Source organism: Rhinoderma darwinii, chromosome 4 (genome assembly GCF_050947455.1).
Source record: "Rhinoderma darwinii isolate aRhiDar2 chromosome 4, aRhiDar2.hap1, whole genome shotgun sequence".
NCBI classification, from domain to species: Eukaryota; Metazoa; Chordata; class Amphibia; order Anura; family Rhinodermatidae; genus Rhinoderma; species Rhinoderma darwinii.
Genome location: NC_134690.1, coordinates 158,057,631 through 158,074,421, shown reverse-complemented (window position 1 = coordinate 158,074,421; position 16,791 = coordinate 158,057,631). Strand labels below are relative to the sequence as shown.

General features: G+C 41.8%; 1 long non-coding RNA gene across 1 annotated transcript in view; it reads left to right on the top strand.

Moving 5' to 3' along the window:
* Positions 1 to 1,607: 1,607 nt before the first annotated feature.
* LOC142760898 (uncharacterized) overlaps positions 1,608 to 16,791 on the top strand; it is a 61,356-nt gene continuing 46,172 nt past the window's right edge. Inside the window, exons 1-2 of the long non-coding RNA XR_012883446.1 lie at positions 1,608 to 1,715; positions 4,394 to 4,615. This is a non-coding gene — a long non-coding RNA (uncharacterized LOC142760898). The remainder of the gene's footprint in view (positions 1,716 to 4,393; positions 4,616 to 16,791) is intronic.

Here is a 16,791-nt window from a genome sequence, read left to right as displayed (position 1 = left end):
AGCGGGTTAAATAACCACATAACTTTATGGTTGGGGTCGTTACGGATGCAGCGATATCAAATACGTGTAACTTTTACTCTTTTTTTTTTCCATAATTAAGCAAAGGGAAAAAGTGTGTTTTTCATTTTTTTTTCTTTGGGGTTTTTATTTATTTAACTTTATTGAACTTTTTTTTCAACTTTTTTATTAGTCCCACTAGGGACTTTACTATGTGATCGCTTCTATAATACACTGCAATACTTCTGTATTGAAGCGTATTATTACCTGTCAGTGTAAAACTGACAGGCACCTGCTAGGTCATGCTTCTGGCATGGCCTAGCAGGCATTAACTAGAGGCAGACCTGGGGGCCTTTCTAAGGCTGCCATAGAAAGCACCGACACCCTGTGATCGCATGCACCACTTAGATGCGGCGCTCGCTATTGAGCGCCGAACCGAAGGGGCTAAGTGGGCGGATTTCGATCCACCCGCTCGAGCGGTGCTGCTCCAAGCCCTCAGCTTCCAGAGGTAGCTGAGAGTATGGAGTTTTTCCTTTTCACAGCGACGCTTATTTATTCTGATGCAGCGCAGTGAAAAGGCGTATGTATCAGAATAAAGCCCTTTAGTGGCCACCGTGAAAAGGCGTATTGATGGCCACTAACGGGTTAACTACAGTTTTGACCGTGAATAGTCCATGCTGCTGGCGGCTCATAACTCTGCATTAGGAGATGGAGCATTCTGCTCGTCTCCTAGGCTCCCGTATTCAGAACGGCCGCTAGCGCTATAGGATCACATTACATTCTCCAACGCTCGTGGCCATTCTGGATACGGGAGCCATAGAGACGAGCAGGACGCTCTGTCTCCTAAAGCAGAGTTATGAGCCGCCAGCAGCACAGACTATACACAGCCAACCCTATTTACTTAAAGGAGATGCAGCGCTAAATCAGCGCTGCGGCTCCTTCATTCTCAGGATCGTGGGGTCTCAGTTATGACATGTCCTAGTGATAAGATAAAAACAACCCTTTAATGAGTAGGTAGGGATCATGGAATACATTAAGATATCAGACAATACATTACCACAGTGAAATACAGTACAGTGACCGTGCTTTCTAGTAAAATCTACCTTCATTGTCTGTTTTGATCGACCATTAATACATTTACTAGGATTTTGTAGGTATGTGCAGAAAAATCTTATGAAATTAGGCATTAAATAGGAGATCTAAATGTATATTCTGAATACCTTTTATCTCAGTTTATTATATTATCCATCCACACTTTGTTCTAAGAATTGATTTATATCTTACAGCTTGACCCTAAATAAAGTGCTAAGAAGAATACAATAAGAACAGGTACAGGCATTTAAATCATTTTACCTCCTGCAATATTCTGGCACATACATAATATTTAGATATCAACTAGAAATCTAGATGGCATTGCATTCTTGTTGACAGCACATGAACTCCCTATTTTCTATTGTTGGAATACACAATTTGAGCTGTGACCTCTGTTCAAGACGAGTGTCCTTGAGATATGAAGTAATTTAGACGTTCAATTCGCAGTCTGCAGTGATTCAGTCAAGTTTGATTCGCTCCACACTCTTGGGCTCCTGGTAACATTTATCCTAGTTACAGCTGACAATGCTGTGGTTTCTTCATCTGTGCCCTGCATATCAAGGACCTCATGTGATAGACCTAAAAGAGAACTGAGATCATCGATTTCTCACTATATAGAAGATAAGGTATATTAGATTGTTTTGCCGGCTGAGTGTATTGTATTCTATTTTCCTTCCTTTGATGTACTCCACTACCTATTTTATTGCTACAGTGTTTCATTGACAAGTTCACAAGACAATGTGAGGATGCAATAAAAATGTATGTGACGATTTTACTCATTATACTTTTGAAACTTTTGTGGGCAGAATGAAATAATATATTTTGTTATCCAAATATTGTATCTTCTCTAGGCTTCTTGATGCACTAACTCTGTTTAAAAGGATTTTTATAGATTTAAGAAATGAATGCTACATTTACAAGGAATTTGTAATTCTCTTTTATTGTAACATAAACCATGTTGAAGATCTGTCCCCAAAAACTTGATGACCAAAACTGTAGGTTTGTGGGCAATTATTATTTACATATGCATAACTATTTAGGCTCTGCTATATGAACAAAATACTGACCATACTGTACATAGATTTCTATTTACATGTTGCATCTATATAACAGACAATATGGGTTGCTGCTAACATTTGCTGCAGTTTTTCTAATACTTAAAAAAGGAAATGTATGTATGTATGTATGTATGTATATACTGAATATTGGATTTAAAATCAAAATGTCAAGAAATAGTAGCAATCCATGTGATCTAAAAGTCATCTTTGTTTAAAAAAATCATACTCCCAGCAAACGGAATGTACAAAAGATTAGATCAATAAAGATTAGATCAAAATGCTAAAATCTAAATTATATAAACAATTAAACATATTATGGACCCATGGGCAATTCATTTATAATCATATAGTGCCTCCATATGATACCATAATGGACGAATATCTCTTTAATATGGCCTCCAATGAAGAATGACAACATTTTTTTTTAAATTTAATTCAGCAGAAAAATCTGTGTTCCACGTTTTAGGTTTTTTAAGCTCTATGCGGTGTGCTTTTTCATTATTTTTTCATCCATATTACACACGTGTTTCAGTCAATGCAATTCAACAACTACCACTGCAGACAAAGATAGAATACACTGCAGATACAAAATATGGACTGTACATAAAATATGGCAGTGTGACTAGCCTCTTTGACTTACCTTCCAAATACAGAATTAATATACTGTTGACATAATATATGCTTTTGCGTGTGAGGCCTAAGTCACTTTTTGTGTCTGCCTGATTAATGTAAGTTCCTTTCTAACCGAACATATATTAGTCTAGAGCTATCCAGCACTTAACATTATGCAGTTTTCCATGAGTCCAAGCCTATCAAGGCTATAAAACTATACTAAGAATTATTTGTTGTGTCACAATTGCATTTTATATATATACGGAGAGGAAAGTTAGCAACGTTTGTACATCATTTTTCTAGAAATGTCGCAAATGGCCCAAAATTTACAAAAATTGGGGTGTTTCCCCTGCTCTCGACAGAATTTGAAAAAGTGGCCGGAGCTTAGCAAAGGGGTGTGGACACCATAGCACTGCGCATTTACTGTAATTTCTATGACAACTTCTGTCTAGCTTGGGATGAAGTTCGCCTTTCAGCAGGACAAGTATCTTACAGAACATTCTCTATGCATTCATATAAGAGGCTCAATGTAGCTCTCATAGGAATGCAAAGAGAAACTGGCTACCGGGTCCACACATAATAGGATATAGGATGCTGAGAGTATGTGGTCACATGAGACAACAGACTGAAACGTAGAAGATAACTCACATATGAATCATCTCAGTAGGAAAACGAACTACACTACTGTTTATTCCATCTACATTAATATTGGAGGATAGTGAAAGAATTTTGCTGCCAAACCCAAAAAAAGGCGAATATTTTACAATGTCAAGTCAGATCTCAATTCAAATGAGGATCTGTGGTGCGAATTCAAAGTTGCAGTCTATAAGAGTCATCCAACCAACCTGAACAACATGGAGCAGATCTGCCAGGAAGAATGGGGGGAAATCACTGCTAAACAGTGTGCACAGCTGGTAGAAACTTTCTCTAATAAACAACTAAAAGTTGCTACTACCAGGTACTAGTAGGCCTTGAGAAAGCGTGGGTATATACGCGAAACGGACGTAGACCTGTGCTCCACATCCATTCTGCCTTTTCTTGCCTTAATAAAGAAGAGTATTTTAACTGAATAGTGAGTGCAGTGGAATACCTTCTTCTTCATTGCTTATGCAAGCAGCATCTCTCAGTTTGTCATTTTGTTTTTTTTTAATGAATTTTATTGTAAAGCATACTGGTTTACAATGTCAATACTGTGTCGAACAGAGTGTGTAAGTGTCGTGTAATCCTGAGAAATCAGTTGACAATGTTGAATACTCGCAAGGCACTGCATATTTGGACTTTAATATCCTATTACATAAAATGACATAAAAGATAAGTACAAGTGACTACAAGGAACTATAAGGGTGCATCCAAACATACATACTGGGTTAATGTAGTAACTCAAGTTAGTATGAATGTGTGGACTAATTTGTGTGCCAAGGCGCATGACTACATTTTTTTTTTAATTTGTATAATTTCGGATTTATTATAATTGTTGCAACATTCTATTGTACGATTTGCATTGTATTGTATATTTTTATGACATATATATATATATATATATATATATATATATATATATATACATATATCAGTGTTTTTTTTAGACTGGGCTACATACATATGAAAATTACTGAATCTATTAATCATTTCAGGGCTCATACACACAGACAGAGAGACTGTACGGCAGATCAGTGCGTGCAATGTTTCTATACCCCAATACTTACGCCGTAAGATGGGCATGGCACGAAAAACTCTCCATATAAAATTGAAGGAATACGGAAGTACAGGAGATGGCTGATGCACTTCTGTGGAAGCCCTATTATGGCTCTGTACAAAACGGAATCGTAATACGACCATGTGCAGGTGCTCTGACTGTAAGTATAATTTATTTTTGTTTTATTTTATTCCTTTGTCCCTCTATAATATTTCAGTGCTTGTTTCCAAACATTATGTTTACTTTTTATTTGTATTCATTACTTAACAGCTTTCTAATTCTGTAATTATACTACAGAATATTCCTGCGCTGTTTTAATAAATTCTTCTAGTCTGTAGGGAATTCTTAAAACAGCTTGAGCAATTATTTATAAAAAAATATAAAACACGTTTGATTTCTCCTGCTCTGTTCATCACGCAGGTAACAAAACAACTGTCTATGTAATTGATGAGCATGGCTTGCCACAAAGACAAGCCTCCTCAAGCTGAGATGCAGTAGGGAGAACTGGAATATATAGGGACGGCATTAGAGACAAACAAACTAAACCCCGTTCCACCGGTATCAATAGAAGTATGCACCAGTGTATGAACTTCATTTATATCGGTTTGCAAATCACCTGGAATTGTAGAGATCCAAGTTATAGTCCCTTATTCAGCAGTTGATGTGAAAAGGGAGCTTCACGATAGTAGCATTACTTTGGAACAGGGAACATCTCTTGGGGCCACATCTCTTCATCCATCACTATAATCTTATGGAACAGCCATCAAATAATCAAAAAAGGTAATTTCTTGTAAATGGTAAACAAATAAATAACTACTTAATCAATATTGGAGTCCACAAGGGGTCTAGTCTGAATCTTTCAGAACTGTGAACTGGAAGTGAGTCTGCTAAAGACCACTTTAAAAGTCAAGCAAGCGCATAAATAGCAATGAAAAAAGTTTTGTTGGATTTAGTGACTTTAAAGAGGCTCTGTCACCAGATTTTGCAACCCCTATCTGCTATTGCAGCAGATAGGCGCTGCAATGTAGATTACAGTAACGTTTTTATTTTTAAAAAACGAGCATTTTTGGCCAAGTTATGACCATTTTTGTAGTTATGCAAATGAGGCTTGCAAAAGTCCAAGTGGGTGTGTTTAAAAGTAAAAGTCCAAGTGGGCGTGTATTATGTGCGTACATCGGGGCGTTTTTAATACTTTTACTAGCTGGGCGTTCTGATGAGAAGTATCATCCACTTCTCTTCAGAACGCCCAGCTTCTGGCAGTGCAGACACAGCGTGTTCTCGAGAGATCACGCTGTGACGTCACTCACAGGTCCTGCATCGTGTCAGACGAGCGAGGACACCGGCACCAGAGGCTTCAGTTGATTCTGCAGCAGCATCAGCGTTTGCAGGTAAGTAGCTACATCGACTTACCTGCTAACGCCGATGCTGCTGCAGAATCAACTGAAGCCTCTGGTGCCGGTGTCCTCGCTCGTCTGACACGATGCAGGACCTGTGAGTGACGTCACAGCGTGATCTCTCGAGAACACGCTGTGTCTGCACTGCCAGAAGCTGGGCGTTCTGAAGAGAAGTGGATGATACTTCTCATCAGAGCGCCCAGCTAGTAAAAGTATTAAAAACACCCCGATGTAACACACATAATACACGCCCACTTGGACTTTTACTTTTAAACACACCCACTTGGACTTTTGCAAGCCTCATTTGCATAACTACAAAAATGGTCATAACTTGGCCAAAAATGCTCGTTTTTTAAAAATAAAAACGTTACTGTAATCTACATTGCAGCGCCTATCTGCTGCAATAGCAGATAGGGGTTGCAAAATCTGGTGACAGAGCCTCTTTAAAGCTTAATAAATTATGTGGTCTTCAAAACATCTCTTTAAAAAAAATTGCATTAATTCTTTAGATGTCATCATAGTATTCCTGCTTGCAGTTAATCTTGGGACAAGGAAATCAAGGGCTTCTCATAAGTCCATACCAGGGGCTTAACTATTGGGGTTGCAGAAGTTGCAGTTGCACCCAGGCCCCAAATGGTCCTCCTGTGCCATATGTTCTAAATTAAAAGTGATAGTTAGTGGGTTACAGATTTTGCATTAAGGCCTAGGGTCTACAAGTTACACCTTTGGTCCATAAAACTCAAATTGTACCCTCTCGACTTTTTTATCCAATGGAAAATATGCAGAGAGGGAACTTGAAGTTCTTTGACCTCAATTCAAAATCTGTAACAGGGCTCCCCTTTCTAACAGGGCTGTAACAGGGCTTCTCCTTTTTGCTGTATAGAACACTGCTGTAGACTACGTTATTTTATACAGATAGATACAATAAAAATGTATACTGGTGGTATTCGTTTTTATTATGTGGGTGCCTATTAGCCAAGTTTGCCTATACAATGGCATACATTGGAGCCTTTGGCGGATGTATACATCGAGATCCCTCAGACACATATCTCTGATATAGGGCTGTACTGTGATGCGAACAGAGACTTAGGCTGGATTCACACACAATGTTTTTTCGTGGTGTTTTTTCATGCAGTTTTAACTGCGGCCAGATGTTACATTAAAGTCTATAGTAAAATATCAAATGCACTACATACATCTGCGTTTTGGGTTGTGGCATTTTTGAGGCAATTTTGTGGTCAGTGGCATTTTTTTCGGAATGCAGCATGCTCTGGGTATGGTGGGTTGTTTTTTTCGGGCGTTTTTCGCATAGGTTTCTCTATAGGACTTCAAAAACACCAGGAAAAAAGCCTGCACAAAAGGACACCACATGAAAAACGCCACGAAAAACGGCATAAAAAATGCATTACGTTTGAAACTTGCTAGGGTTTTTAGAATAGTTTTTTTTATGCAGTTTAAAGTGCTACAACGATTCTGTGTGTGTAGGAGACCTTAACAAGGTTTTCCAGGAGTCCTAAAAAGATCCGGAAACAGAATTACAGGGGAGTAATGTGTGTTTTTATCATTTTATTACATGTTTTGCAGCAAGATTTCTTTTTACCACCTGGAATACCCCTTTAATTGTTTTAGACCTTGTACCCTGTCTATTAAAACCATCTTAATTGCCAGACTCTCATTTTTTAAAACAAGTTTTAAACTACAGTACATGTTTCCGGCTATATGTATAGACTAGGAAGGGCGAAACATTATAAAATAGTGGCAAATTATTACCACTATTTAGTTTTCAATAGAATAACTTCAGCTGACACAGCTTAAGCAGAAAGTGTTGAAACTGAAGTAAACATTTTGTGCCAAAATGCCTAAATGAGTAATAAATGAAGCCCCTGCCATTTTTCTCCACTACCAACCAATTTATTTTACTTTACAAGCTTGCGATGTGTCAATTGCTATCTCATGAATCTTTTCAAATTGTACTATAGACGATAGCATTTTGATTGAAAGTGGCTCCTCAAACAGAGGCAACTCAAAGGAACACTCTGCCTCTGTTATCACTGAAAACTCTGTCTGAGACGCTCACAGTCTGAATGATTAGTGAAAGAGCCAGTCTCTCAAGAACAGAAATACTTGGCTGATACACAACTGGAAATTGAGCCACCACTTAGTCAGTATAATAAAACTTTATATTAAAGAAGGCTAGCAGTATATATAAAGTTTATAAAAGAAGGTTGTGCTATATTTAACAAATAAGTACAGGGGTATAACTAGGATAGACTGGGCCCCATAGCAAACTCTTGACTGGGCCCCCCCAGGTGCCACAAGCAGCCCCCCTTATAGATTGTGCCTCCTGGAGAATGTGCCATACAGCCCACCTGTAGACAGCGCTATCTACAAGTGTCACACCCCACTTGTAGATAGCGCCCCCATCTCCCCCTTGTAGATAGTGCCATACAGCCCCGCCTGTAGATATCTCCATAAAGCCCCCCTGTATATAGCGCTATACAGATCCCACTGTATATAGTGCCACACAGCCCTCCCCTTAGGCCTCATGCACGCGACCGTAAAAACTCCCGTTATTACGGGTCGTAATTAAGACCCGTAATAACGGGCTCATAGACTTCTATTGGCCACGGGTACCTTCCCGTTTTCTAACGGGAAGGTGCCCGTGCCGTTGAAAAAGATAGAACATGTCCTATTTCAGGCCGTAATAACGGCACGGACAGTCCATAGAAGTCTATGGAGCTCCCGTAATGACGGGTGGCTACATGTGTGCACCCGTCATTACGGCAGCGTTGCTAAGCGACGTCAGTAAATAGTCACTGTCCAGGGAGCTGAAAGAGTTAACTGATCGGCAGTAACTCTTTCAGCACCCTGGACAGTGACTACCGATCAGAATAAAGAGCAACCTGTAAAAAATAAAAATAAAAGACGTTCATACTTACCGAGAACTTCCTGCTTCCTCCAGTCCGGTCTCCCGGCCGTTGCCTTGGTGACGCGTCCCTCTCGACATCCGGCCCGACGTCCTGGCCGTCCCTGGATGACGTTTCAGCCCATGTGACCGCTGCAGCCAATCACAGGTCAATCACAGGCTGCAGCGGTCACATGGACTGCCGCGTCATCCAGGGATGTCGGGCTGGATGCGTCACCAAGACAACGGCCGGGTAAGTATGAATTTCTTTAACTTTTATTACAGAAAGGGCTGTCCCTTCTCTCTATCCTGCACTGATAGAGAGAAGGGGCTGCCGATTAGTGCAGTGCTATTTTGCCGCCAAAAACGTGCCCGTAAATACGGGTGGAATACGGGTGACACCGGACCCATATTTACGGGCACAGGTCCATAAATACTGGTGCAAAACGGGTCGAATACGTGTGATACCGGACACGTATTTACGCCAGTATTTACGGGTGGGAAAAAATACGGTCGTGTGCATGAGGCCTTAGTAGATAGTGCCACACGCAGACCCCAGTAGATTGCGCCACACACAGCCCCCTGTAGATTGAGCCACAGCCCTCCCACTTGTAAATAGTGCCATACAGCCCCCCTAGTACATAGTGCCATACAGCCCCCCCTTAGTAGTGCCACACAGCCCCTTGTATATAGTGACACACAGCTCCCCCATGTGTATAGTGCCACACAGCTCCCCTTTGTGTATAGTGACACACAGCTCCCCCTTGTGTATAGTGCCACACAGCTATGCCTTGTGTATAGTGCCACACAGCTCCCCCTTGTGTATAATGCCACACAGCTCCCCCTTGTGTATAATGCCACACAGCTCCCCCTTGTGTATAGTGCCACACAGCCCCCCTTTGTGTATAGTGCCACAAGGCAATGAGCATCCGAGAAAGTTATATCAGCCAGGGGGTGTCAATCAAACATGGAAAATTGGGTTTGGAGGCAGGACTATGTGACTCTTCAGGATAGCGGCACCGCCCCATGACCCTTTAATGAGTAATTAACATATAGTGTGCACCATTTTAAAAGTGGATTTTGCTGCATCTGAAAAAAACATACAAGTGGAAATATTGTCAGGTCATGTATTACCGCATGGTGGCGGTCCAAGGGGTTAAAACTACCAGACAGGTTCCCATTAAATATACAATGAATTGAGAAAAATTCCATCTCTCCTGCAATTTTGTCATTATAAACATATTCTATATATACTTAAATATACAGCAGCAGAACAAAGCTCAGTACATATACTCAGCACCAGAACAAAGCTCAGAACATATATACAGTACCACAACCAAGCTCAGTACATAAATATAGCACTAGAACCAAGCTCAGTACATATATACAGTACTAGAACACAGCTCAGTACATATATACAATACCAGAAGAAAGATCAGTACATAAATACAGCCCAAGAACCAAGCTCAGTACATAAATACAGTACCAGAACCAAGCTCAGTACATATATACAGCACTAGAACACAGCTCAGTACATATATACAATACCAGAAGAAAGATCAGTACATAAATACAGCCCCAGAACCAAGCTCAGTACATAAATACAGTAGCAGAACCAAGATCAGTACATATACACATACCCAGAACCAAGCTCAGTGTCACGGAGCGGGTTAGTGGACCCACTATTCTGCACCGCCGTAGCAGGGAGGCAGCTGACCAAACAACAGGAACCCCAGAATACAAAGTCCCGCACAAGGGTACCTGGATAGTCCAGACAGTGGCCGTAGCTCTGGCACTGATGGAGATGGGTGCAGCATGTATGGCCAAACGTGGCAGATGTCACAGATGCCGCAGGTTGCGCCAGACGTGGCGAATTCCTCTGGACGTGGCAGAAGACACAGGACGTGGCGGATGACATAGATGCCGCAGGTTGCACCAGACGTGGCGAATTCCTCCGGACGTGGCAGATGACAAAAGAAGTGACACGACTCCAACACTAATAGGCACAGGAAGAAGAACAGCACGGGATACAGGAACAGGTAACTGGGCACTGGTAACAACTGGAATGTGAAACACTAAGGGACCATTTGCAAGACAGACAGGGAAAACAAACAACGCTCAGGCAAGGATCAGAAGGGCTGGGGTCCTCTTATAGACCAGGAAATCATGGGCCGTTGATTATGATGATTTCCGGATGTGCGCGTGCTGGCCCTTTAAGGCCTGGCACGAGCGTGCGTGCGCACCCTACGGGACACAGCAGAACAGAGCGGAAGTAAGCGCTGGCGTCTCCTAGGAAGGAGATGGGGACAAGCGCTCACAGATCCATGGCTGCGGGCGTCGGGAGGTGAGTAAACCCGACGGCCCGTGGCCATGGACGCTACACTCAGTACATATAAACATCCCCAGAACCAAGCTCAGTACATATATACAGAGCCAGAACAAAGCTCAGTACATATATACAGCACCAGAACAAAGCTCAGTACATAAATACATCCCCAGAACAAAGCTCAGTACATATATACAGCACCAGAACCAAGCTCATACATAAATACAGCATCAGAACCAAGCTCGGTACATATATATAGCCCCAGAACCAAGCGCAGTACACATATACAACACCAGAACAAATACAGCTCAATTTAGTGCAACCCCTGCCGTATAGGTTTTTATGGCGTAAAACTACAGCTCCGAGCATGACCCGAACAGTAGTAAGGATATGCTGGGAGATGCTGTTTTACAAAAAAAATCATACCATCCATCATCTCGCTGCAGATCATGCAGTGACTACAGTGCTGATTAGAGGCAGATTCTAGTTCTTTTCTTCTCCCTCCAGTCCAGACCTCTATAATGGATTTCTCCCGGCCACGACCCATTTCTGCAGTTTGCCGCTCATATGTATACAGCTTCTCACTTTTAAAACATTTCTGCACCTATAAACAAAGTTAAAATTCTCAACACCTCTAATTATAATAAAATGCCATACACTGCACCTCTAACTACAATAGCGCCATACACTGTGTCCCTGATTATAATAGTACTAATAATAATAGTAGTATAACTAGTAATAATTGAATGGCGCCGATTGGCAGGGCAAGTAATTTTGCCCTGCCAAAAAGCGTAATTGTAAGGCGCTGAATGTTCGGGCGCGAAACATGCCTGGACATTCAGAGCTAATGCATGTATTTGTACCTGCGTGCTATAGACACAGGTACAATTACTGCAAGAGGGGTAGCTGTCGCTAGCACCGGGGCCACCTCCGGTGCTAGCGACGCCTCCGGGCATGAGGGGGACCATGTCGCCCGGCTCATAAATGTTAGAGGCTTGGCGGCGCGGGCCCCGTTGTAGCATCACTATGGCTGCTAGCGGCCCCACCGGACATATGGGGAAGGGTGTATCGGCTAGCGGGCCCCGTAGCAGTCACTATGGCTGCTACTGCAGTAGTTACGCCACTGAATATGTGTCACGATGCGGAGTGTGGACCCACTGGGCCGTACCACGTAGCGGGATGGCAGCTGGCCAAACAGGTAAGTACAGAGTTCAATTAGTTCAGCGAGGATACCTGAGGCAATCGTAGGCAGTAGCGAGGCAGGCACGTCCAGGACCAGGCGGCAGGAAGTCGTCAGGTGAGGCATAGCCAATCAAGCGTAGACTTAGCACAGCACGGCAATAGCACAGCACGGCAATAGCATTAGGTAGTACGCAAACAGGATACGGGATACAGGAGCAAGGTACACTGGGAAACTGGAAGACACTGGGAGACCATACGCACAACAAACGAAGGACAACAAACAACCCTCTGGCAAAGAGCAAGAGGACAGAGCCCTTTTTATAGCCCAGGAGGATGACGCTGCAGCGAGGTAAGATGTCCATGGCCACGGCCGTCGAGGTTAACGACCGAACGACGGACCATGGCCATAGACGTTACAATATGGGGGTCACGCAAGAAAAGAAATCGAATTGAAAACTAAAAACAAAATCTTTTTCCCCCCTCTTTTGGGTCTTCTATGGGGTAGTCCAGGTGTTTTTTTTTTCTGGGGTAGTCCAGGTGTTTTTTTTTTGCTATTTTATGGATTGTATAATTATTAAAAATTCCTGTGTACTTTGTTATAAATGTAAAATTTAAAAATTTAAAAAAGATATGAACTAGGAGCATTTACTGCATTCTAGCAACACTACAGCAAATGATACCCTTGCCTTAAACATTGCATAAAGTCATTGTCCAAATGGGCATCAGACCTTAACCTAACTTTTACAGCAGACCACCATAGGTGAGTATACACCATGACACATCAATCCTCAAAATTGAGTATGATTCAGGAAGCCGGCTTTAAGATTCTGACAACATGGTACAGAGTCCCCTCCAAACTCCACATTTTTTCCCCCGAGGTCTCCCCCATGTGTTGGAGATGTGGCACCCAGGTAGATGACCTCTTACATACCATTTGGAGCTGCCCCAGGCTGCCTTCTGGACAATGTCTGGCACGTCACCTACAAATTCACCAACTTCACGCTCCCCAAGACACCTGACTTCTTCTTGCTTCATCTGTGTGACATTCCTATCTCTATATACAAGAAATCAGTGGTACGTCATTTAGTTAACACGGATCGCGCATGTATCCCAGCCTTGTGGAAACAAGATGATCCACCCACAATGCACCCTTGGTTTCAGAAGATGCAGGAGGTGAAACGCATGGAGGAACTCACAGCTTCTATACGGGACTCCCATGACAAATTTGTGAGTTCCTGGTCCCACTGGGTGTGCTTCAAGAACTCACCTGAGTACATCCCCTTGTTGTCATAACGTAACCCTCGGTGTGGGGAGGATTAGATGCTGAGGAACGTTCCCATTTCCCTCCCTTCCCATCCCACCCCCTTTCCTCCCCTCCCCCTTTTCTTCATTTCCTCCCACCTTCCATACCAACCCCCCCCCCCCTTCCTCTACTTACTCCCTCTTTGTGGTCTCTACCAGTCCAGTTTTAGATGCACAACTAAACTGTTTGGCTTTTAATAACATTTAGACCTTTATTGTTCTTCTCATGTGCTTATATGCTGCTCTTGTATATCACTAAGCTTTGAATTTGTATTTGGCTCTTTTATTACCTTTGATAATAATAATAATAAAAAACTGAATTTAAAAAATAAAATAAAACATTGCATAAAGAATGCAAAATGGGATATTACCAAATTGTCTTCTTTAGAATTCTCACATGCAAAATAAATATTAAAATCTCATTATATATATATATATATATATATATATATATATATATAGATAGATAGATAGATAGATAGATAGATAGATAGATAGATAGATAGATAGATAGATAGATAGATAGATAGATAGTCATTTTAGTATGAGAATAAGAGAAATACATTTTCATTTGAAAAAAGGTCCAGTGGTGCCAAAAGCTTTGGCCTCAGCAAAAGGTCAACAATTATCAGTTGGTATAAACAACATTACTGGTTTTAGTTTCCCAAGCTTCAATAATGCTGTTCTATTTCTCACTGAAAGCTTTCCCTTTCACAATGTTTTATAAGGCATACCAAAATGAAACATTCATGAGAGATTTTGGAATGCTTCTCTCTATCTCTCTCTCTCATCCTGTATGTTTACGCCACATGAAACTATGAACTTTACGTGACTTATACAGAGAATCTTAACTGCAAATGCAATAAATAAAACCAAAAAGTAATACTTACTTATCCGTGCCCCCGGAGATCTCCGGTGGAAGTCCTGGTGTTTGTTTACATGCATGTAACCAGTAGCGGATCATCATAGAGGTGTTTGGGGTGGCCGCCCGGGCCCAAGACTCCTGGGGGTCCATGGCCGCCCGAAGTACATTGCAGTTGTACAACCATGATAAAACTGCATTGTGTATGTACTGCAAAAGGAGCTGCAGACATAAGGTCAGATGACCTTATGTTTGTAGTACTCGTTACTGTTGAAAGACCTGCAGGTCACATGTCCATGTAGGCAGATCCTAGTAGAGCAGCAAAACTCCATAGAGAAGACTGTGAGCTGCTATGTAAGTATAAGGGGGATGGATTAGTTTAAAGAAGACCTCCAGGGGTAACGCAACTTTCCATCCTTGCACCCCCCCATCTAACTGTTATGAAAGTAACCAAAGGGTTAAGTAGTTTATCCTGTATAATTAAGGCTATGAGAATGAGATAGAGAGGTAATGACTGTTAGATGTGTGTACGTGAGCTGTAAAACTCCTAGGAAAGTTTAAAGTTTAGTTTAACTTTTTTCCAAAGGTGGGGGCACAGGGTGTTTCTGACAGACCCCCTCTTTTGTCTAACATGTATGTATGTACCATAAGTGATCTTAAACCTAAATAGATTAAGCTACCTCTGCAATGAAGCTTTACCTATAATCGTGTGTGTCTTCTATTGACTTTTGTATGTTATCTTTTTTTGGGAATCTTGTCCTGTATAAATAAACCGAACAGGGCGTGGTTGTACAGAGAATGACAGATGAGATACTGAAGCACTCGTCTGTGTCTTCTCTCCGATGCATTGATATCCTGATTTGGACTCAGAGGCTGGATTCTTAGCGTAATAGTAGGTGGAGAAAAAAGGGGCTGGCACTGCTCCAATGCAGGGAAAGACACAGTCTCTACATATAAACGCTGTGTGGCTCAGAACACATGGGAATACAGCTGTCAAAATGTTGCCGGCGGGGTGCTCATCAGTGGTATATGTAACTTGATTGAAGAAAGATAGGAATTACGAGGCATTCACCGCAGTGGCAATAAAAAAGATTTATTGAGGTTGATCTCAGTCAGTAATGATGTGGAGGATGCCAACGACCGTTTCACGCTACAAGCTCTTTGTCAAGGCTCAGAGTACCTTTAGCTCTCCCAAAGGTTAGGCTACTCTGAGATGTCATTGGTGCCAAAACCCGGGACCCACAACGAGCCAGTTTAACCGGATGCTCGATGCTACAAAACCGCGGTAAGAAACTTAGATTCTTACAAACTGTTTCACCCATCCCTCGTGCCTGTGGCATTAGCCGGTGGACTGTCCCAAGCTAGGTCCCATAGCCTCCAGCCTGCGGAACGGTATGATTGTGACGAACTGTGATCAGAATCTGTCTCTTTTAACGCTTGACTGTATGTGACTGCATTTGTCTTGTTTAGAGGTTGTTTCTTTCTGTTTGTACTGTGTTTGATGATAAAGATTACTAAAGACCAGAAAAAAGTATATCTTATTGTAAGACACTAAAATGGACTGGCTAGAAAGTTACATTAATTCCAGATTCTAGGAACTGGTAGTACAGTAGAACTCCAAAAGTTGAAAACTCTGGGGGACGGTGGTCCTCTAGCGGTTGATATAGTGGCTAGTAGAGACATCTTACTACCTTGTTGTTTTAGGGAGACTGAAAAGACTATAAAAAGTACTGACTAGAATAGAATGCCAAGTTCTGGGAACTGGTATTAGGAAGAGTTCCAAAAGGGTAGTTTTTCAAGTGAACACTGTCCCAGGGATGGTGGACATCTAGCAGTTTATATATTTGCCAGTTGAGAAGAAAAGGAGGCGGTAGAAGGTTGTGACATAATGTTATAACGAGCAGGAATGTCAAAGGGAGGTTGTTTACATAGTTCAAGATGGAAAACTTTCATAGAACAAGAATGCTTCATTCTTCATTCTCATTGTATACCAATTGACAACGATGAATGGAATGACCATGAACTGATAGGAAAAGCAGAGCTATGGAAGAATGTGTTAAAGAATGTTGAACCAGGTGGTTACAAGTAAGTTGATATGAATGGTATGTATATACAGGCATAGATTTTGACATGAAGAGTGACTGTACAAGTGATGATGAAGACTGATACAGCTAGGCACATTGCAGTGAGTAATGTGGATTATGACAAGAAGTATGATGTAGACCAGGGGTCTCAAATACGCGACCCGCGTGCCAAATGCAGCCCCTGAGGATGTCATCTTGGGAGAGAGCAGGCTGAAGGAGGAGCGCGCCAGGCTCTCCTTCATGACGTCTTGAAGGGGTACAGTCCCCTTCCCGTGCTGCTG